Here is a 23,753-nt window from a genome sequence, read left to right on the forward strand (position 1 = left end):
ATAATGTTTTAAGTCAAGTGGAACAGTATCTTAATTTTAGATATTTTGTGCTCAGGTGTTAACATTAAAAGCCATAATGCGAAGCAAAACAGAGATAATTCAAAAAAAAAAAAAAAGAAAGAGCAAAAAGGAAAAAAAACAAGGAAAGTTAGGAAAAAAACCACACTATCTCAGTCAGCTCTGTATAGAAGATTTGGAAGTGTAATTAGCCTTCCTGATTTTCTGAGAAGTCTCAAGAACATGAGGGGAAAAAAGTCACATGTGTAAATATAAAAATGCTGTCTGCTTTAGTTCAACAGTACTGAAGGCAACATTTACTTGCTTCCTTCTATTTTTTTTTTATTTTGGTTAACTGCTGATAAAGTGACAAATTTTGCAGAGATGGAAAGACTACACGGTGTTTTACTAGGCAAAATCACTTTCCAAGCAGAAGTTAAAGTATCATCTTGCATAAAACAAAATGCAATTTTTTTTTAACCTAATTAGTTATTCATCTTCTGTGTTGAAAAAAAAGCAGAGAATTTTAACTGGATTTTCTGACTTTTATGTTTAGAAAAAAGAATTTATGTCCTGCACATAGAATAGAAACTTGCTTAATGTTTCAGACATCATAGTTGTGATGAGCTTACAGTGATCACAGTGTATTTGGCACTGGGATCCAGTAACAACAGTTTTAAGCTGTACACCAGTGACATTTTCACAATGGAGCTTGAAAGTATTTTCCAAAGGTAGCAGGAGATGATCCTGCATTGTAAGAATCATTCATTGAGCTCTGAGAGCATCAATAACGCACTGATCAGTATGAATTAGATTTCTCATCACAGAATATGTGATGGATCCCCTATGGAGAACTGAAAAGTTCAAGTTGGGTCTCAACATGGGCCTCAAAATTCTGACATCATTAAGAAAAATGTCCATGTTTAGATTAGGGGAAGGGAAAAGGTAAAGAAATGTTTCCTGAAAAAAAATATATATTTTGTCCTCAACACTACTTAACATCATTACTGCAGCCTGATGCTGGATAGACAAAACAAATACATTATATAAAAATTATAATCTAAGACCCTGAAAAAGAGCTAAAAAATGTGCCTCCTTTCGCTTAATTTATTCACAGTGTTATTCAGAACAAAGACACTTGATCCCTAATGTAAACCAGCAAAGAACATTATTTATCCTTAAGATGACTTCAAGGCTAGTGTAGTGCAAACTGAAATTTTTGTCTTTTTATTGGGTGGGTTGAGAAGTGCTGGATTAAATTGCTTTCTTTAGATATCAACAGATAGTTTAGGGAGGTAGCTACAATTCCTTTGGGTGACTCCAGTTTCATACTTGTTCTCTTTAATAAAAGCAAGCTCACAGTATACAATGAAGAATGACAGAAATGTGGTCATGCAGCATTGGATCTATGATAATTTTGATTATATTTGATGCACCTAAAGTCAGTACTGCATTACGGTAGTCATGGGTAAAGCAATAGCTAACAGAACCAGGCATATATATATGATAGTAACAGACTTTGCTGTTTATGGGCAATTTTATCCCACAAATAAACGTTCATGGTCATAATAAAAAAGACCCTGAATGCCTTCATAGTTACTGCATGATACATTTTGCATTCTTCTAATAAAATGTCAATAAAAATGAAAAATGCCTCTAAAATACCTGTTCACTTCTTTCAGGAAAATGGTTCAAGGGGTTGTTCTCTTTATTTTGTCAAACTCAGAAAAAAAATCATTTTAATGAAGTTATTTTATGTTTTATACCTCTTGCCCTTATTATAGTGGGCTTCTATAATTCCCTCTCATGATATTTCTGTGCTGAGAGCAAAGGTGTTTTAGCAATGTTGAAATATATTATGTGTACAAGCCTGAAATATGTGTGGTCTGTACTTAGAATAAGTCTAATTTTTAAAGCTGTAGGAATGCATGATCAAAGTAGCTGTAACAGCTTTTTCAATAACCTTTCCATTGCAAAATTACATTAAAAACACCACTGGGGAAGAATTCCACCTTCAAACAGTTTGCTTCTAATGAAGGAGCTAAGCATTGTTTGACTGGCACTAGCACCTTGCCCTCTCCAGGGTAAGCCCTAGTTTTTTCTACAATAATGAGTCCACTGTCACCTCACAAGATTTCTCTAAACAGTCTAGAGCAACACAGTTATGGCTGATAGCTAAATAGGTCCAGATCATACCCTAACTATTAGCGCAAGGAGGCAAGTAACCCATCAGGACCAGAAGAAAATACTCATTTGTATGCCATACCACTTCACCTCAAAGCTGTATCCTCTGCCTGTCCAGCGAAGCTGTAACACCATCTTGTGGATGTGAAGCCCCAGAAAATCATGCCCCGGCATCTGACCTTCTCACACTGACAGTATGCTGCTCTCCCAGGCACTGCTGGTGGTTGCTTTAGTGCACTCCAGGCCTCCTGGTTGTCATCTTCAGAATGAAGCATTCGCTCCTCCAGCTGCTCTTAAAACTGGTAGTTATCCTTTTGAGATCCCTAAACCAGAGTGAGGAAAAGGATGAGTTTTAGGCTTGCGCCCTCCAGTTTTACCTATTGCTGGGCTTGGGGCTTGATACAAATTATCTTTCCCCATTTGCTCATTATGAAGCTTCCTGCCAGGATTATTTTCCATGCCATTTGCCTTTCTATTTTTCCCCTTGCTGGCTCCAGCTTCTCTACTGCATTAAAAAAGTTATTTGTCTTTACTTTCAAGGCTCACTGTAATTTACACTCTACTTACTACTTCTCATTAACTATCTGGAAATGGACTCTCTCCTCTGATTAGTGCACAGTGCCAGTTCAAGCACCCATGTATTACACTGTTAAATGCAGATGACCATTTGCTTCCCATATTTTGGTTTTCCTCTGTGTATTTGGCAGAGGGGAACAGACAGATGGTAAAAAAGAACAGTGCTAAGGCAGTAAACCCTTTGGAGAAGACACAAGCTTTTGTTACAGGCCTGAGAAGTGATTTGCACAAAGTACCTACAGCTAATACTGCATAAATAAGTAACAGTGATATAAAGGAGACTAATGAACATACCATATGTAAATATATTCTTAATAGCATTTTTATACATAAAATATGTAGCACAGTGACATTATGCACTGACAAAGAAATATGGACCACAGGGATAAAAATGGAAGCTGGCAGAGTTGTAAAATGTGTTTCTGACCAAACTGCATTGTGAAAATACCTAATCTCCATAATATATTGAGCTATTTCTCTCTTTAAGGCATTCATAGACTGACTCACAATTTCTTGAACTAACAGCCCTTCTATTACTTTCAAAGTGATTTGGAAGAGGCCACAAGAATTTATGCATTCATTCTCTTTGAGGAGTTTCAAAAAATGACATATTGCAGCATAAATGACAAACCAAGATGTTTTCTCCAAATGTTTGGTAGCTGTCAGTTTTATAGGATGATGAGAGTAGAACTCAAATTAACACACTTGATATAGTGTATCAAGCTGAGGCTTTCTGAACTACTAATATAAAAGATGAATTCTCAAACACCAGACACAGGTGACAAGATAAGAAGCCCAGCACATCATATATAAGATATAAATAGATCCATCTGTCAGCGGTTACTTTATAAGTGAATTGTTTTCAATTATGTTAGAAACAACATTTAGTGGAATGTGATTTTAAAATATTATACAGAGAAAGAAACTGTACAAAGTAAATTCCTTATATAATGAAAATTGAAAAGAATGATAGATTCTGCTATTATAATTGGCAAACAGAATGAAGGATTTTGATAGAGGTGACAGTTGAACAGCTCTTGGTCTATCATTTGGCTGGGACCGTAATCTTCTAATCATATGTCCAGTCTGTCTTCAGAGGTCATTTTCAAGGTGCATGTTCAGATGAGAAATAGCAGTGTTATATGACAATTTCACTGATGGCTGCAAAGAAATGTTCATTACGTTGCCTTCTTGACATATGAGAAAGGACCAATCATGTACCAGTGACGGAACAGGTGTAAATGAGAAACTGAATTTTAGGAATTTTGAATTCAATCCTTCATTCATTTCACATTCAGCCCTTTCTCTTTTTGTTGTAGTTTCCTCAGACATAAATAGGAGGCATTATTTTCAGAGAAGCAGCCAACATATATCTGAGAGTAGAACACCATTTTGTAGCCTGTCTAGTTCTTCAAACAGTTCCTGTAGCGTGGCTGATGGAAGCATAACACTTTTTTCTGAAATGCAGGTACCAGTCTTCTAGCCTCACAGACAGTATTTGATAATGAATTTAAAGTTATTAGAAATACTATGGCTTTCACAAGTACTCAAATAATGAATTAATTACTACATCTATTTGAGACGATCTGAATTCTAAATTGTCTTTCATTGACTGATTTATATTGGAAATTCACATTTACGTATTATATTCACCAATAAATTAGGCTTAGATAGGACATAGAAGTTGTTGCTGTTATCCATGGAATGTTTTCTACTTTGCTTTTTGTTCTTGGGAATGCTATACAACAAACAATATATTTCCCATATGAAATAGCTTTCCTGAAACATCTGCTGCCAGAAAGTTTGTCTGCAACTTGCAATGATGGATGAATTTTTGACAGGTAATTGCAATTCAGATCAGATGCAGACAGATTTAATACCTAGAAGCTCCCAGTTTATTAAAATCACCATTGATTTATTTAAGCACCCCCTCTCTTTTCACCACCATTCAGAAATTAATCACTTGGGTATGGTATTTAGGGCTCATACAGCTGCTCATAATATGAAATACATCAGTTTAGCCTAACTTTATCTCTCTCTCAGCACTTCTGAAGAATCTATCACCACAGTATCTAATCACCACCAAAATGGACATGTACAATTAGTGTGTCTTTCTTGAAAATTGAAAGAAATGTTAGAATTCATATTAGCTACATGGCTTCAGTTCTTCAGGTCTACTAAAGCAAATTAATAATTGTCACCACCATCAATTATGCCTAGGAAATTGATGTTTATCTTTTTCTAACGCAGTAGCTCAAACTACCAAAAGACACCATTACATTGGTCTCAGTCAGTACTGCTTTTTATTGCTTGTAACACAAATTCATTACTGAACAATACGTGCATCACAGATATATACGTTTACAAATATGCACATACTTTTACACATAGACACACAAATAGTGCTGACTCAGATTTTTCTAGATCATCACTGAATTTGGTGCAACTCACATGATTATGGTAACAATGACAAAACGAAAGGACTTCATCCAGCCATGAACTATACAGGGCAATTTCATAAGCCACACTAATATTTCTCTATTAGATTAAGAGAGATGGTTTATACCTGTCTTTGGATTCCTAGACCCCATACTGTACTGTTGGATTTTTTTCCCACAATGGCTTAGCAGAAATTAAGTGCACTAAAACTTTCTTCTTTAAGAAGTTCTTGCTACTTCCTGGCACTAAATTTCAGTTTAGGTTTGCTAAAGATGAGGTAAATGACATTCACTACTCTCCTTTGCCCACTAATCCAGTCATTTTATCATAGAAATATCAAGGTCAGGCAAGATTTACCCTTGCTAAATCCATGCTGCCTCTTCCCAGCCACCTTCTCTTTCATGTGTCCAGAAGTGTGTTCACAGATGACTCACTTCATAATTTCCTTGAGCCCAAAGTGAGGCTGACTAGGCTGCAGTTCCCTTGATTTTAACCTTTTTAGATGATGAGAGGCCTTTTATTTACTTATTTATTTACTTATTTTAAGATGATGGACAATCTGTTGGCCATTCTACCATTTGCTGCTTGTTTTACAGCTGTCATGATTGATCTACTCAGTCTTTCTCTCAAAATAAATGTATCATCTCCTTAATTTTAATTCCAGGCAGGGTCAAACTGGAATGACTGTTAGCTATTTTGAGGGTCAGAATATCACCTCAGTGCACTCAGAAGATACAGTGCACAAAGGGTGGACCCCATGGGGCTTGGATATTTATACTATCAAAAAATGTAAGCCATAATAAACCTGGTACTGACTGTGCCAGTTTTAGACAAATAAAAGTTTCATTAATCCCCTTAGACTCTAGACAGAAAGGACAGATCACACCTAGATATCAGATTAGATTAAATTAACATTGATTTGAATAATGCTTTTAGCATACAGTACTTCCACCAGTTCAGAGTAAGCAAGCAAAGAGATAATCATCTTCATTTCACTGCAGATATTTCACTCTGTTCTGGTTGTTTCCAGATTGGCTACCATCAAAACTTTTCTAAGCATGAGATTTTAATCTTTGCAATTCACTTCTGTTCCGATAAAGGATTAGCTATGCATGGATAGTAGCCATATGACCTTCAGCAATTTTACTCATACCTTTTCAAGGCTAAACAGAGCTGGATAGGTGTGGGACATGCTTGTAAAAGCGCCACAGAACAGTGAGAATGCTGAGGTAAAACGAGCGTGGCAATTTCAGATAGTTAGAATATTTCTATTTGATTTAACCCAGAATTGGCATTACAGTCATTCCAAAATAGTTGCTGAAGTAAATCAAGGAGAATGATGGAAGGTAATGGGTGATATCCTCCCTTGAATGCAAGCTAAAAATACACAAATGCCAAACAGTACTTGGTTAGGTATCTCAAGTCTTCCTCCAGCCATGGGTACAAGAAGATGTCTGTCAAAGGACAAGAAAGAACAGGGCAAACATAAGATACATCTCCGAAGTACTATTCCACTTTCCAGGTACTTCCAACTCAGAGGGATATTCCCAGACAGATATAACTTTGTGCATTTACTGTCTAAATTCAGTATAGTTTGGCTCATTTGGGATGTTAAATGCCTACTCATATTTGTTTGTAATTTAGAGCCTAGTTTGGATGCTGGTCTTGCTCTAAACTATCAAATGTTTGTTTTATTATTCCATATGCCAGTAAATGCACTTCAAGAATAAGCCTAAAGGCATGCCTACTTTTGTACAGATCCTGTAACCACTGGCTGAAAACAATAATTAGATTTGTTTTAATGCTGTCTTTTAAACTGGCTTAACCTTTGATGAGAGAAATATCTACTGCACATACATTCTTCTTGTAGATTCAATAAAATAACATCAAAATATTCATGTCTGTAGTTTATCCCATACTCTAACAAGAAAAACTTTTTTTGGATTAAAAAAAAAATAAATCAATTAACAGCTGTAGGCTTAGTTTGTGCTTATTCAATTATGATAATTTAGCCAGGTTTTTAGTGTATGTATACAGCATACTGTCTCTTCAGCAGACTATTTGGTATTCCCACCTTATGGAAAGAAGTGAGTGTAGGCATGCGTCATCAATCTTACATAGTTACGTTACGTTTCGTTTTGCACTTTTTTCTCAGTATTGTCAATTTCTATGAATGTTTTACGCATTTCTCACACAGAGAAAGAACAGACTCTTTCCCTATCACTCTTTATATAGAATCACAGAATCCTTAGAGTAGGAAGGGACCTCTGAAGGCTATCGTGTCCAACTCCCCTGCAAGGAACAGGGACACCACAGCTAGATCAGGTTGCCCAGGGCCATCTCCAGCCTTGCCTTGAAAGTCTCCAGGGTTGGGGCATGGAGTCATTTAATTCAGATTAGTAAATGGTGAGGAAAGCATAGAACATGCAAGCATATATAAAGCCTATCAAAAGAAAGAAAGAAACAATTATCTACGTCTATGGTTGACAAAAAAAAAAAAAAAAAAAGAGTTAGAAGGACTTAAATCCTATTGAAGTAAAATTAGGTTAGACATTCTGAAAAATCCCAGAGTAACAATGCAGATTGTAATTAACTAAGCAAGGCACCAAGTTACTCTACAAGTGGTACAAAATAAAGTTTGTGAGTTACCTGCTTCAGATTAGATACTGCTATGTGGTCAGATATTTACAAAGAAAATGAAGTTTTTTTTGTCAGATGGCTAAAGGGAGAAATCCCTAGCAATGTTGATTAAAGGATTTTCATTCTTCTTTAGGTACCTACTTGAACCTTACCAGGTGACTGATTTACCATGGTAAATGCAGAGGTGTACACATCTGTACGAAACCAATATTTGCTCCATGTGGTTACTTCTACTTCATTCACTGCTACAACAAAAGGCAGCCAGAAAATACACATCAGATCCTGTCTTCGTGTACTACAAGCCTTGTGTTTATGATTTCTTATAATTGACCTATGTATACATGCCATCAAAGGAGAGGAAAATATAGTTATGTCAGCTGAAATCCATCCCAAGTTAGTGTAAGAGAGTAAGGAATAACATTTTTACAAGTATTCATCCATGGCTTAATTGCACAGGCTGTTGCAAAGAAATTAATCTAACAGGATTTTTCCACTCATCAATCTTTTAATGATTTTAAATATAATATGCAGATTCCCTTTCTCATGCTTATAAATAGAGGTTTGAATTTTTAGTAAGCTAATATTTTAAAGAAATAAATGACCGCAGTGTTTCTGACAAAGCTGATTACAGAATACCAGAATGAAAGTTTAACTCTAGAAAAAACAAACAAACAAACAAAAAAACACCTTTCCAGGGCATAGAGATTTATAGAGGTGTTCTGTTGATCCATGAAGACTAGATATAGAGATTAATTTTTGGAAGCCATTCAGTCATGCAATACATAACATAAAATGCATTTGTCTGTAAGACAAACATGTACGTTGGCTGATTAAAGAAGATATATGAACATCTGTAAAAAGGAAAAGGAAGTTATTATCAGGAATAAAACAGCTAATTATAAAAACAACACAAAATGAAATGTGGATACCGTATGACTATATAATTTTTCCTAAATGTGAAATCTTCATTATTAATTTCTAACGTATTTCATACGCAACCTCAGTATGTGGTACTACATACATACTACTACATATCTGAATTTTCCTTAAATTTAAGGTAAGTTTTTGGGTCCTTTTTCTTTCTCTTTTTGTGAGTGTGTGTTTTGCTTCTTACTTGCTAGTATTTTTTCTTAAGAAAGGTAAGAAGTACCAGATCTGTTCAATTTTGCTTTCAATAATGGAACTCTTGTGAACTCAGAGTACGTTTGTCAGTGAAATAAATAAAATAATAAAAACTGCAAAAGAAACTGGAAGCTTAAACAGTCGGATCAGAAAATCTGGTCATCCTTCAGTGCTCAGCCCAGTGACTCACATGCTCTTCTTGTTCTAGACAATTTTCAGGCAGGTGGTACTGGGCATGTTGATCCACAGAATTCGATTCCACCCGTTTGCTTCATACACACTTCCACATCAGATGCCATTTTGTCAGATTGCCCCTCTGCTGCCATCTGTTGCTCAGCAACAAGATGTAATGGAATATTGGTGGGGAGGCTCAGCCTCTACTGCCACACTACCACTATCTGCCTCTGATGTCATGGACCAACAAAATAAAATAGGAGGCATTACTTTTGGTGCAGTCCCCATGCATGCTGGAGTGAGGCTATGGCAATAACTGAATTGTGGTGATCAAATTTCCTATCAGAAAGCTAGTAAAACAAAACTCAATACTCTATTGGCTAGACTCTACTTCAGGTCATCATTCACTGCAGTATGGACACAGCACAATTTTGGCTATGATTAATTCAATACTAAATATAAATCTATATTAACTGTCTACCTTAAATCCTGTTTGTAGTATGGGACAAAAGGTAATGGCAGTAAAATGTCTACAAAGAGTTAAAAATGTACAACTATCAGTTAATATAAGTTCATTTGCCAACTAATGAAAAGCTTCATTTTTATAAGTTCAAAGTTTTCATACAGAAAATATGTGGCTCATTACATGGCATGCATAGAAGTGTGGAGTTTTTATGCTTGCTTTATTTCAAATACAAATCTGTCAATCTAAGAAACACTTTTTGAGGAAAAAAAAAAGCAGATTCAAAAATTCAACAAGTGATAAAATAGGCTTTTCAAAAATAGCAGTGCCTAGATGTGTTGATGAGACAGTATGTGGATGCTGATGGATAAATACAATTTGCCTGAGAATGCTAAATTTCAGCTTGTCCTCACATGTAAGTTATTTGTGTTTCTACAGATGTGCTGATTTTACATGCCTTATGGACAAGAAAATTGAAATTTTAAAAACAGCTTTTCCCTATTTATATTTTTACAAATGACTCAGTTCTGTCAGGTTCAGAAACTTGTAGCAATTGATGATACGTGGATAAAAAGATCAGGGAGCAAATCATGAAGATCAGTATCTAAATTTTTTCTAGTCTTTTTGCAAAAGTAAGAACCAGTTGTACATTACATTCGGGAGCACACCTCTGAGAGACAATTGCACTGACATCTATAGATTTTCCTGGAACATAATGGTTCGAAACGCATACTCGTGAAGTTTCAGCTTTGCTAAAATAAGAGATACATGCAGCTGGCACTTCTCAGTCTTTGTATTTACCCTAGCTTTTAATACATCTAAACACTAGTTGGCACCTCACATTAGTTACCATCCTTATCAATTCCTTCATCAATTATACCATTTTCTGCTGTGGTTCTCACACATGACACAACTGGGCAACTGGCACACCACATCTGCATTGTGGGGCAAAAAGCACAACTCTGCCTAACGTGGCAACCCACAAGTGCTACAGGTTCCAGATCCAGCTCTCAGCCCCATGTGAGAACTAGCTATCATACTGCATTCCTGCAGAATAGACTAGCTGGAGAAAAACCATTTTCAATAAAAAACAGGTAACACATTCATATGAAAATATTTTAAAATTGTGAGATGATGTGTATGCCCTAAGACAAGAAGCATATTTCTCTCACTTTTCAATGTTTACTGGTTCTCTCTCATGTCATACACTAAACACAAAATGTTTGAGGTGGGCAACAGTGCTTATCCAGGAATACACAGCACGAAGGAAGAGAACATCATTATTTTTCTATAGGGATCGGTGAATACAAGTAAGATGGAAGTTAACAGATGGCTTTCTTTTCCTCTTCTACTCTGGTTAGATTGCTTAGAGATACCTTAGAAAGCCACCTGAGAACTAAACAACTTGATGAGGCAGAGAGCAAGCCATTAAGTTACCATTTCTCTCAAGAGCTGCATATAAGTCTATCCAGTGAATATCCACAATCACGTTAATTCCAACATAAGAAGCCATTAATCGAAATTATGCACAATTTTAACCATTACATTTTCCCTTCTTCTCTTTCTAATTTTGGCTTTTTGGACTAGTGATCTTTGTCCAACCTTTCCCCCATCCACATGCAGAGGTCACTTTTCTGCCTGCACTGCCCTTTGTAGCTGGAGATTACTTCCCCTTCATTTGATCCACCAATATCTAATTTTTTTACTTCTCCTTCATTTGATCCACCATATCTATTTTGTAAAGTTCACACTTGACAAATCTGTTTAAATTAAAAACAACGACAGATAGCTTTCCTGGAACAGTGCTTTATTCATTACTTCATTCATATTTTCAACTCTTTTCTCTTTGGCTCTTTGGTGTGAGTAAACTTTAAGGTCGAATCCACTTAGAAATAGTTTAAAGCAGCAGCTGTTACTTAGCTTGGGGACCTAAAGGTTAGCTTGAGAAAGAAGACCTCACTCTACATTTGTAACCCAAACCAAACAAAGAACAACAAAACCAGGCAAAGGAAAAAATGATTAAATTATTGCGTGAGTTTCCCTAAAACAATTTGGTAAAAAAGGTCAGATAACAACTGCCCAAATACTCCGGAACAAGAATTACACAGAATCACTGTTCTCTCATACTGGGGACTTGCTGGTCAAAGGCAAGTATTTTCTAGAACCTTACATGCTTCTTAGCAGTGAGGACAAAGAATCTGCAGTTCCAGTTACACAAAACTGTGTGTGTTGCACAAGATCTCACAGGTCCTACATTTCATTATGTAAATCGGCTGTCCTAGCTCATCTACTCCAAGAATATTGTTTCTTTTCAATGTCCCTTTCAACAATATTACAATTCATCAGCAGCAGTTATCTATGTCACTATTACCATCTTAGTTCAGTAAAACATTTAACATAAGCCTGAATCCTAGAGAAGCCTAGAAAAAAAATTAATATGATGCACAAAAACAGATTTAAATCTAAGTGGCATGGTTTATATTTTGCCACTCTGGGACAGCAATACTACAGCAGTATTTGAATCATTATCCAGAACGTACACATTTGCTCAGTAACTGCATCTTCATATCTATTTCTTATCTGTTTTATTCTTTGAGTGCTTGGATTGATATATCCAACCTAAATATTACCCTTTGGAACAGGAATCACACAGATAAAACAATTGTTTTAACCCTTTGAAACATAAGTGCAGAGTAAAAGGTGAGACCAGAGCAAAGTTCAATGAAAACAGTGTCTGTTGTTTAGTTTTTCTGGTTTCTCTACTTTACTAAAGAATAAACATACCTTTAATAGCTTGAGGGAAGGAAGTTTTTGATGCCATGGCAATTACAAAAGCAAGTTCAATTCATCATTTGCAGAATTCCCATTGCAAAGAGAATTAAAATAATTGAAATAATGAAACGCTATGAGGCATTGAGAGAATGCAGTATGTTTATATGTGTTACCAAGTATTCTTTGTAATAAAGGTGTGACGAACAGCCAATTTGAGCTGATACTTAAGCAATTCATGAGAAAAAGTACCTTTGGTTATTCACTCTGAAACTAATCATAAGTACTGATCTAGTGTATAGGTGAAAGTTCAGTTCATCTAGAAGCCTCTTTAATTTTCTTCAAAAATGACAATGTATAGCACATAGCTTTAAAAATTAATGTCTGATCCTATTTCAGTGTTTTCTCATTGAATTATACACTATTTTAAAAATAGGACCATGTACATTTGGTAAAACATTGCATACTTTGTGATTATTTATATGTTTATGAAGTCAGAATTGTTTGGAGAACTGTAAAAATGATTTAAAAGCTGTAGGTTGAAAATAAATCCCTCTGATGTCATTCTTTCCAGTGCTGTCCTTTCCTCTACTATTGTTTATGCTGTTATTTTGAGCAGAATAGTTCACACTGTTCTGATGTCTATCCCAAAAGGACTGAAAAACAGAGTTTCAGTAGCTGAGCAAAAATATTTCACCATATAGAAGAAAAATAGCTAAAAATATTAAATGCTAACAATCCCACTTGCTTCAGCCCCCCACTCCCCAGATATATGGGAAAACTACTAAACTTCAGTCAACCTCTTTAACACTGCAGTAGATGAAAAGGAATTCAGATACTGTTAATCATAAGCAGAGAAACAGCATCTCTTTGTCTGGTTACATTTGATGAAAATGACAGGACTTTTTCTGTAGCTCTGCTGTAAAGGACCTAGGAGTCTTGGTAAACACAGAGTTGAACACAAATAAGTAATGTGCCCTTGACAGAATGAAGGTTTGGCTGTGTTAAGCAAAGTATCACCAGCAGGTCAAGAGAAGTGATCTTCCCCTCTGCTCAGCACTGATGAGGCCACACCTCAAGTAATGGCTTCAATTCTTATACTGGTAACCAATTGCAAGAGAAAACTAGACATACTGGAGCAAGTCCAGTGGTGGAGCACCAAGGTGATCAAAGGACTTGAGAACCTCTTAGGTGAAGAGAGGCTGCAAGAGCTGGGATTGTTCAGCCTGGAAAAGAGGAAGTCTGGGACAATCTTATCAACCTTTGGATGTCTTCAGAAGCCGACTGGAAATGCTCCTGGACAGTCTGATTTGGGTGGCCCTGCCTGAGGAGGGGTTGGACCAGATGTCCCTTCCAATGTTTACCATTCTGTGAGCCTTTGCAGAGTTTACAGAAAAGTAGCTAACACATATTGGTCATCCTGCTATGAGCAAGTTTACATTGGCCAAGTGATAAAACACTGAATCTGTCTCTGCATCTCCTACCACTGCTGAAATCAGAGGTAGAACAACTTTTGTATGATGAAGCTTCTAAAGGAACTGCTGCCCATCTATGCATTATTACTCTTGGTAGTATGGAGAAAGATTAAATCCTTATTCAAGTTGTGCGTCTTTTTTTTTTTTTTTTTTAAGTATGAAAAAGGCTACTCTGGTACTGTGTAAAAAACATATGTCAATTAGTCAACTTTTTATTATTTTAGTTTAAATTTAAAGCCTTTAGTTGAAACTTAAAGCCTTCATCTAAAAAGATTTATCCTCTAAAAATATGAAGTACAAGATATTGTTGATAAGAACACTAGAAACAAGAAACACTTTTCAATGAAATCATCAGAGAGAGATTCAAACCCCAAAAAAGTGATAACTTATGTCATTTTCAGAGAAAATGAGCTCTCTGATACCATAAGAAAGTATGCTAAATCTTTCAAGAAACTGTGAAACAGAGGTTAAGAGTTGTGCTTTTTTTTGGCAATATCTGCCTTTAAGGTAGAGGTGTTCCTCAGGTCAGTGGGAAGAGTGACTGTGAAGAGACATCAGGATGTAAAAACACAGAAGCTTTGGATGAAATTCCTGAGCCGTCCGTCTTACAAGAAGTATTTAAATAATTGTACTTACAATTTTGTACTCACAAAAGTATTTAAATAATTAAATAATTTAAGTAAACAAATACAATTACAGATTGTATTTGTACTCCAGTGTTCACCAGTATGGTACAAATCAGAGCATCACATTCTTTCACATAATTAATTAACAAAAGATGTCCTGAATCTGAATTTTGCCACCTTCATATTCTCTAAAGGTTGGTGATTGCCCAGATGGTTACAGTGTACATCTTTGCTTAAACTTTCTGGAGTATTTACTACTTCTCTAATGGTCTTTGACATGAAATCCTAACTGAGAAAAATTTAAACATATATTTAAGATGAATGCTTTGTCTGACAAAGAAGAAAATTAAAACAGGGAATACAAATAACATTTTTTTTACCCCTAATCTTATTTTAAATATCACTTTTCTTGCAATTCTGACTTAACTCTCTAATGCTATTTTTCAAGACGAAATAAAGAATTTAACAAACCTTACTGAGAAGACTGTTGTCTGTTAAGAAATTTGTGCCATATTATTACAGATGATTTACAGAAAATAGGATATCTGATAAAAGTTCATTATAAAAATGACAGGATTGGAGGGGAGGAGGATGGGTCATTTCTCAAAAGGAGGCGATACATTCCTGATGCTAATGATGTTAAAAAGAATCAATGGTTTCCTTATTTTTGCCCTCTTCTTAGGCTGATAGAGTATTATTGCTGTCATTACTCCACCTATGCTTCCACTTCACAAACGATACTGAAGAACATCCTGTTTCCCTTCTAATTTCTTCCCACTCAAGTGCCGCCAGCCTGCAGAGATCAATACAGAGGTAACAACCGTGCCTACATACAACAGCATTCTACTGCTTAGATTCAGTGAAGGGATGGGATGAACACACAAGACTGTCATGAAGACCATTCAATATGTGTGATTTAGCACATTATACAGAAGTGGATAATTTGTTATTTGTACAGAGTACTTTGGTTCTTTAGCACTTGTACAGAGTCTCAAATGCCAAATGAAATGATACAAGAAGTTAGGAGCTGGGTCAACTCAGTTTGAAAATATTATAGGAGAGTAATTTGGGTTCAGTATTTTGTTTTTGGTTTTAATAAGGGAAATGTACTGTAGATCACCATAATGTGAATATCGATCCAGTGTACAAAGAAAAAATATTCACTTCTGTGGTTCTTCAGTGTCAAGTCTCTTTTTATGTACTACAATAACAAACATCTTCCTAGTTGTGAGTAGTGCACAACATATGAACAAGATCCTGTTGAGTTCCCCTACTAATGTAAACAAAAGAACTGTAAAAACTTAGACTAAAAAGCCATCAACGCTGGAAAAAATTATATTAGCTGGACACATATTACACATTTTTGTCCTCAACAGCCGTCTGACTTTCTCCAACCTCTTAATCCACTAGTGGATTTTAAGTACACTAACATCTTTGATTCAGAAGACTTCAAGAAAATAACTATACCTAAAATTTCTTCAAATAGAGAAACTGTACCTGAAGAAAAACAGCCAGATCTGAAGGATAACCATGTATTTCCTGTGCCTATTTAAAACAAGAAATAAAGAATTCAGTTGATGGCACATAGAGTAGAAATACATGGATGAGGGCAAGCATGGACTCGACGCTACTTGAAATGGAAACATAAATACTTTCCCTTTAAAAAAAAAGATCCTGTAAATCTAGAGATTAATTTTTCCCTTCTCACTATAACCTTGTTTACCAGGCAAGTATTACTTTTCTAATAAAAATTCGTATGTGCTAAATCTCTAGTGAATGCTGCTAAATATCATACATTACAATTACCACACCATACCCTACTCAGTAATATCACTGAAACTAAACTTCAACATTTTATTAATGCAATTTAAATACGCAACCTATAGAATATTGAAATGCTAAATCTAGGAGATGAATCAAAGTATAAAGATACATATCTCTCTATATACATAGACATATACATATACATATTTCTCACTTAGAGGAAAAAGACTAAGCACATCTTAAATGATAGAAACGTGATAATAACTTAACCATCTAATTTAAACAAAGTTTAAATACACTTGAAATGCATAGCTGAACAATATAAGGCCAGCAGCTGATTCACAGTACTATGTCTGTAAAAACCCTCAGAAATGGACAGAAGTTTGTGGAGACACCAGGGGTTACAGGTATCCCTCAAAGACCTGTCAGAATCCTGTTTGTCACTTGAACCGTATCAGAGAGAGTCAGTCTACACTTGTGGGAAAGGGTGGGAAGAAGAGGACATGCTCCCACAATCCACTGTTTCAACCCAGCATCTCTTCCCCCTACTCTCTAGGTCCTCAACCACTTCTGTGTAGCAGAAAATTACTTACAAACTAACTAATAAACTAAAAGAAATGGTTTTGGCACAGTCTGAAATGTTTCATATTCCAATAAAGTATAATCAACAATTAAAGATCTCCAGCAAGTTGTTTACCTAAGTAGAGGTTCAGGACAGGACCAGGGTGTATGACTGTGTGGGATTATTTGTTTTTTTTTCCCTTGTTATGTTTCTTTTCATTTTGAGAAAGGAAAAACAAAATGTAATGGATAAAATGCATGGAGTTGGTGAATTACAGAGAATTACACTTTCCCAGACTTTCCCAGAGAAGAATGACCAGGCCGGGCAGGAAAATGCTGAAAGTAAGCTCCCTGTTGCTATCATCTTGTCAAAGCAGCAAAGACTACAGCAAAATATTGTTAAATTCCTATTTTAAAGCTTTCTATTTTTATATATAAATTTAAAAATAAAAGGCATTTTTATCTGTTTCCCAGCTTTCGGTGCCCTGAAATCAGGCTCCTGGTTTGGTCTTCTCCTGTAGGCTGTTTATGTGCATATGTAAGTCCCATGTTTTCTCCACTGACCTAAAGGGGTGTGGGGGAACCCTGCCCTCTCCCCACTGGGACTGCCTCTATCTGAGCTGTTAGCACCTGTCTGTGCTCTGGTGCTAGTGCAGGCCAGCCGTTGTTAGGGCAATATAATAAGTCTGAGCATCCATCGTTAAATCCTTGAAATCTTTATATTAGCTTGGAACATTAAAAATTTAAACATAGAAAAAACATGCCAGAGTTAGAAGCAAATGAGTAATAGGATAGCCTTAATGAAAGCAATCAATAGTAAATCATTGAGCTAAGTAGACGTTTATATGATACATGTGCCAGAAAAAGATTTTTGTATAGAAGAAACTGAAACTAGAAAAAACTATTCATCATCATTAGTAAATACTTTCACAGCATTTTAAAGAGGGAAAATGTAAAGTGCCCCAAAAGAAAGGGTAAGAATTATCAGCTCCTAGGGCTGCTAAAAGATTTGGGATGAAGCAAGTTGCTTACTTCCCTCACTTACATCACAGCTATGGTTAACTTTTTTTTCCCCTCCTATGAAGGTATGATGTGTCATCATAACCAGATATATGTGCTCTTACATATATCTTTGGTAATACAAAGAGCAAAAAATGAACAAGTAATCTACATTCCTTATTTCTTCAGATTTTGTATCTTTTAGATTTTTTAGAATATTTACATATTGCTTCCATATATTTTCTTTTCTCCTGTCAACTGTTGATTAGAGACAATTCCAACTTGTCCTGACTGGCCACTGAAGTTCTCTCCCTGATTCTTTCATATAAATCCTGTTTCTGAATAACACTGGAAGTATGGTAGGCAATTTCTGAGAGTTTTCAGTAAACCATCCATGCTTTTATTTAAGCATTTGTAGATAAAGAATGAGTTATTATATCAATAATAATTATAAAATTATTATTATTATTATAATTATTATATTATTATAAAATATAAAAATAAAATCAATAATAATTATAAAATATCAAAAATAAAAAAATTGAAGAATTACCAGAATGTAACCAAGTCCTAGTAAAAGCAAACTAGAGAACTTACTATTAGGAGTCAACAGAAGCTCCTCAGTACTGAGCTGAGGGGTAGAGGTATAAGGAGGGTGGTGCAAGATAAGGAATCCTTGGGCTTCACAGCTACTTGGGTCGGTTTGCCGGGAAGAGGAAAAAGAAAACTAAGGCGCCTCCTATACTAATCCAAGAAGCATGGAAAACAGACCAGAGACTGATCCCTGTAACCTGTGGTGTCTCCAGGCAAATCTCATCAATTTTCTCTAAAAGTAGATATTGGTGACACAAGGTCTTGACATGAAGTCTAGCAGATGAGAACAAAGGCCTTTCCCTTGTCCTTGTCATTTTTAAGTTGCACAATTTGTCTTCACATTGTGTGATAACTGTTATGCATCCCAGATAGATAAAACCAGACATTTCAACCCACCTACACATTGAAGCACACATAGTGCTGCTCTTTTTTTCCCTTTCCCTTCCAAAATGCTTAATGTCCAAGAGATCGAATGTTACACACACACACACACACACACACACACACACACACACACAAAAAAAAAGCCAAATCTTGGTCTATTTTTAGTACATTCCCACAGATATATTTCCAAAGCTTCTACAACAATATCTGAGTTTAAGGCAGAGCAACATAAGCAAAAATCTACCCTCTCCAGATGTTAAAATCTATGCTATTTGATAAATAGGGATTTAGTTCCAATTTACAGGTTCAGAGCCCAGATGATTAAAGAAGAGAAAGCTTGGAGAATAATCAGCACTAATTATACTAATGCTGCTAGTGTAATTAATCAGTTTTGCAATCTGCAAAATTGAGATAAAGAGCTATGAGATCTAGAGATGATAAATCACTATATAGGAAATGCAGACCATCATTATCCAAAATAGCACATTAGCACCAGTTGCTCTTGGGGCTGTTTTGTCTTTTGACCTCTTTCTCCTGGTTTTTAGAGCAAGAAAGTAGCTCTGCTCCTCCACATATCTCCTCCCATGGCCATTAGAGTGATTAAGGGAGTATCTCTAGCTCTGGTTTCTGGCCCTGCTACCCTTCTGCTCTCTCCTGTTTTCCTCTTATTCAGCCATGTTCAAGATCTCTACTGATGGCAAAGCCATCATGCAGGTTCTCATCTACACAATGAGTCTCAGTTCTCCATGTCTCCTTTTCTTTCTAGTATATATACTCTCATCTATTTTATACCATACTCTTTTCAGTTTTTATAATGCACACAGTATATCATGCTCCAGGAAAACTCAGAACATCCCTGAAAGATATTTCCATCTCATGGTTTCATGCTTCGGATAAGCATAATATGTCCTAGCACAAGAAGTATTAAGACAGAAAGCAAAAAGTCCCCCATCAGTTTGTAAGGTAACACAAGGATGTGAGAATATCCCAAAAGTAGAAACATTGTAAGAACAATTATAGTCAGATCCTTGGCAAAGTGGCAATTAGAGATGTGACATAGAAAGCACTGAAGTCAGCACAAATGTTTCCTTTCAATTTCAGTGGGGTCTGCATCTGGCAGAACTCAAGTAAGGCTTTCAGAAATCAAGCATGACTGTTTGGGAAAGGGCAGATCTCTATCTCTTCAGTATCTGCTCTTCCATTGTATCAAGACTGAGCAGATTTAAGTACTCAAATGCAATGATTAAAGTAGTAGAGAAAATTTTACTTCTTGGCCTCAAAATTGAAGTCAGTATCATTTACATACACAGAAGAAGTCTTGTTTGCCCCATTTTAAAATCCCTGAAATGTAGCTGGCCCCAGTTCCCTCATTGGCTGACTGAAGAACACAGTTGTTGTTTTTTTTTCCATTTTCACAGTTCTCATGATGGGCAGCAGCATTTCTAGTAGCTTTCCCAGGGGAGTTGCACACCAGAATGCAAGGGGTTTGGGGTCAGACCCTCTTGCCCACATGAGCCCCACCAACAGACCCACAGTCAATTCCATTTCTGCTCTGAGAGTTGTCTTTGACATGTCCTGGACATTCATATAGCACCAAGCAGGACTACAGCAAGAAGGCATGTTTGCATGTTTTACATAAAGTTTGTACTGATTTTTATGATAAAGTCTGTAAATTGAAATAACATAGCTTTGAAGTTGTCCAGCAATTAAGACTAGCACTCTTAAGAAGATTTTTGATGAGAAATATTTTAAAAATATATTATAAACCCATAATACTCAATAACTATTATTCTGTGCTTGTGACGCTATTTTTGCAGACTGTAAACACTTCAGAAGTCTGTACTGACCTAAAAGGACAAATATTAACATTATGCAGGCATTAATACTCATATCTATGCACTCTAAGAATCATCTGGCAGGCTAGAGTAGTTTATAAAGCCATTTTTCAGGAACATATAAAGTTTCCTTGCATTATATACTAGTAAAACGTACTATAAAAGTAATTTTGCAGTGACATGAATATGAGACATCATAAGGACAGAAATTCATGGATGTATCTTCATCGAACATGCTGTCTTTGAATCCCCTAGTTGTGCTTATATAACAAATACTCTCAAATAATCTGTGGTTTTACATATTGACTGTAAAGTGATGTTTGGCATAATGGATGGCTAAATAAAAACCGTTTGTCTCAATTGTGTTTCAGCATTAGTTTGATGTTGTCCTGGCCCCATGAGTTTAAGGAGCATCTTTAGCACTGGTTCGAAGTAGTTTTTGTGATTTAATTTTATATTTATGCCTTTGCTCAGCTGCAAGAGATTTTTCCAATAAATAAAGAGAGTGGCAATGAATCTTACATTACAGTTGTAAATTCTGGCACCAGGCTACAATGTTAGTGATGCAAAGGCTGTGCTTGTGTTATTGTTTTTTTTTTCTTGATAAATATATCAATGTCTCTCTAAAGCCTCTGGTGGAAATATGGCTTCAATTTTTTTCTTAAAAACATGGATCAATCATTGTTGCCCTTGCCTATTCTTTTCTGTCAAAAGCTTCAAATATGTTGGAGTATCTGTAGAAAGTTTGAGAAGCACTTTGGCTACATGTCTTACAACCCTACTGCATAACGTTTAACTTAGGGCAGCTCTCCCTCACTTTCTTTCAGATATACAGGAATCTGATCAGCACTTAAAGATGAATGTGAGTAATGACAATCCAACATATTCAAAAGACATTATATTGCAATGTAAGCACCTCTCTTGCCTGCAGAATACTTTGCTATTGGGAGCTAACTTAGCTTCCCATGTCCTTGGGTTTTAGGTTTTATACTGCATATCCCTAGAAGAAAACACTGGATCTCCTATCAGTAGATACAGAAGGGAAAGGAGAGCCATACTTTTACATGCTAAGTCAGCTTCTTTCGCCAATTAAATTGAAGGGAATTTTGTGCTTGGGACTACAGCATCATTAGGAATATTTTGCAAAATAACCCTAGAAGCTTTCTGTTTTGCTGAACCACCTATATTTTTTTTCTGTGCTTCGTAAATACATTTGGTCTTAAATGTGTCCCTTGTTTTTACGGGAAAGAAAAAAAATAAAAAGCAATTCCAGACAAAGGAGACCTGGAAAGCTATTAAGATCTGAACACTTAATTTTGTGATTCTGTAATTTGTCATGACCACTAGTAACAAAGGACGGCCACCATCTTTTCTGATACTGTATTCATAAATCTCTTATCAGAGTTATATTAACCCTCACAGGCAGATTCCAACATGCCTCTTTCAAAATGCAAATAGGTTGTGATTTGCTACAAGCAAATGAGTAGGAGAGGAAGACAAGAGGAGTGGGCTTTGCCTGACATGATTTTTGCTACTTTCACTTTTTTGTCAGTGACATACTTACATCTCACTGAAACATGACACGTGGAAGTAGCTTTGATCCTTTTCTCTCTAATGATCTGTTCAGCCAGCAACCTTGTCTTGAAAATGTGCCACTACTGTCTTGTTAATGCTCACCTTATGGAAGTAATATTCTTTGAATGGAAACATCAAAGGTGTTCCTTAATCTACCTCATGGGAAAGTCTCTGTTTTATAGCCAATACCATGTACACAGAGAAATTGCAATAGTACACGTCACTGAAAAAAGGCTCTTTGTTATAGCATTGGATAGCTAAAGTTAGCACAATATCACTGTATTGGTCATTACCTGGACAGCCTCAAAGGTACCATACATAAATAAAAAGTATAATAGTATCAATATTTGCTTGAATAAGTAAATGTTGTTTTCTTACCTAACAAAAGTCAGACTGATTTATTAATGAAATTTCTTTGGACTTGTCTGTGTGGAGAAACCAAGTGTTTATGTTGCAAAAAGACCTAAAAGTGTATCTGTGCTGCAAATCATGTAAATTCACTCCTACAGCGAGGACCATATCCTGTGGAGCCTGCATAAATAAATGTGCTGTCTGGCACAGGAGAAACCCATCCCATGGAGCAAGGACCCACATGTGCCAAGGCCAGGGAGCAGACAGCCTCGTGCACCATCTGCCCTTTAGCCATTGGAGGATGCAACTGTCACAACAGCCTCAACAGAGACAAAACTTTCAATACGGATAACAGCACTAACAGTAACAAAATGCAGACTCTGATTTTGAAGAATTCTACCAAAATCAGTGGATTTCCATAATACAAATTGTATTGATGCTTCCGTGCCAGGACTTGAGAAGTGCTCCTTTCAGCACTACAACATCTCCATTCAAAAGATCAAATCATAAAAAGAAATTCAGTATGAACATAATGAACTGACATCACCTTGAAATAGAATGGTTTTAGGGGATGGTCACTTTGTGCAGATGTTCAAAGGGTGTTTCATAGAATATAAGGCAACTAATCATAATTTGAATACCAGCAAAACTTGTTCTTAAAAACAAGTAAAAATAATCCCGGCATCAAAAACATATTTTTGACATAACAACTGATATTTTTTTTTACCAGACCAAATATAAATATATCCGAAAAGCAAGCATTTTAGTGATAGACACACAAATAGAAAGTTTTGACTATAAGAAATATGTCATAGAGAACACAGCTACTAATTATATGACTAGAACTATAAGAAATAGAAAACAAACAAACAAAAACAATAGTTTATATTCTCACTGACTCAAAATCTGTAGTTAGACCTGTAAGATACACAGATGCTACAAGGGTCCAGTGAGGGTAGATTTTGGATAACAAATTTAGATTTTTTTTTCCTCCTAGCAACTTAATAATCATGAAATTATATAACAAATCTGTGAACCAATTACCAAATGTCAGAAGGTGCCCTGATTAAAATACACATATCCCCTGGAACGTGTCATATTCACAAATTAGCCATGTGTTATTTATAGCTCCTCAAGGCACACAATAATGAGGAAAGTGGTAATGAAATCTGAAAGCCTGAATATCTCCCTTATGTTTGAAAGCAAATCCCATGAGACCCATCTG

The 23,753-nt window shown here is 35.8% G+C and overlaps 1 long non-coding RNA gene across 1 annotated transcript in view; it reads right to left on the minus strand.

The window, feature by feature from the left end:
• Positions 1-23,753, minus strand: part of LOC107051710 — a 299,217-nt gene that overhangs the window by 36,665 nt on the left and 238,799 nt on the right. The window contains exon 26 of the long non-coding RNA XR_006939094.1: positions 2,272-2,504. This is a non-coding gene — a long non-coding RNA (uncharacterized LOC107051710). The remainder of the gene's footprint in view (positions 1-2,271; positions 2,505-23,753) is intronic.

This window comes from Gallus gallus, chromosome 4, assembly GCF_016699485.2.
Source record: "Gallus gallus isolate bGalGal1 chromosome 4, bGalGal1.mat.broiler.GRCg7b, whole genome shotgun sequence".
NCBI lineage: Eukaryota > Metazoa > Chordata > Aves > Galliformes > Phasianidae > Gallus > Gallus gallus.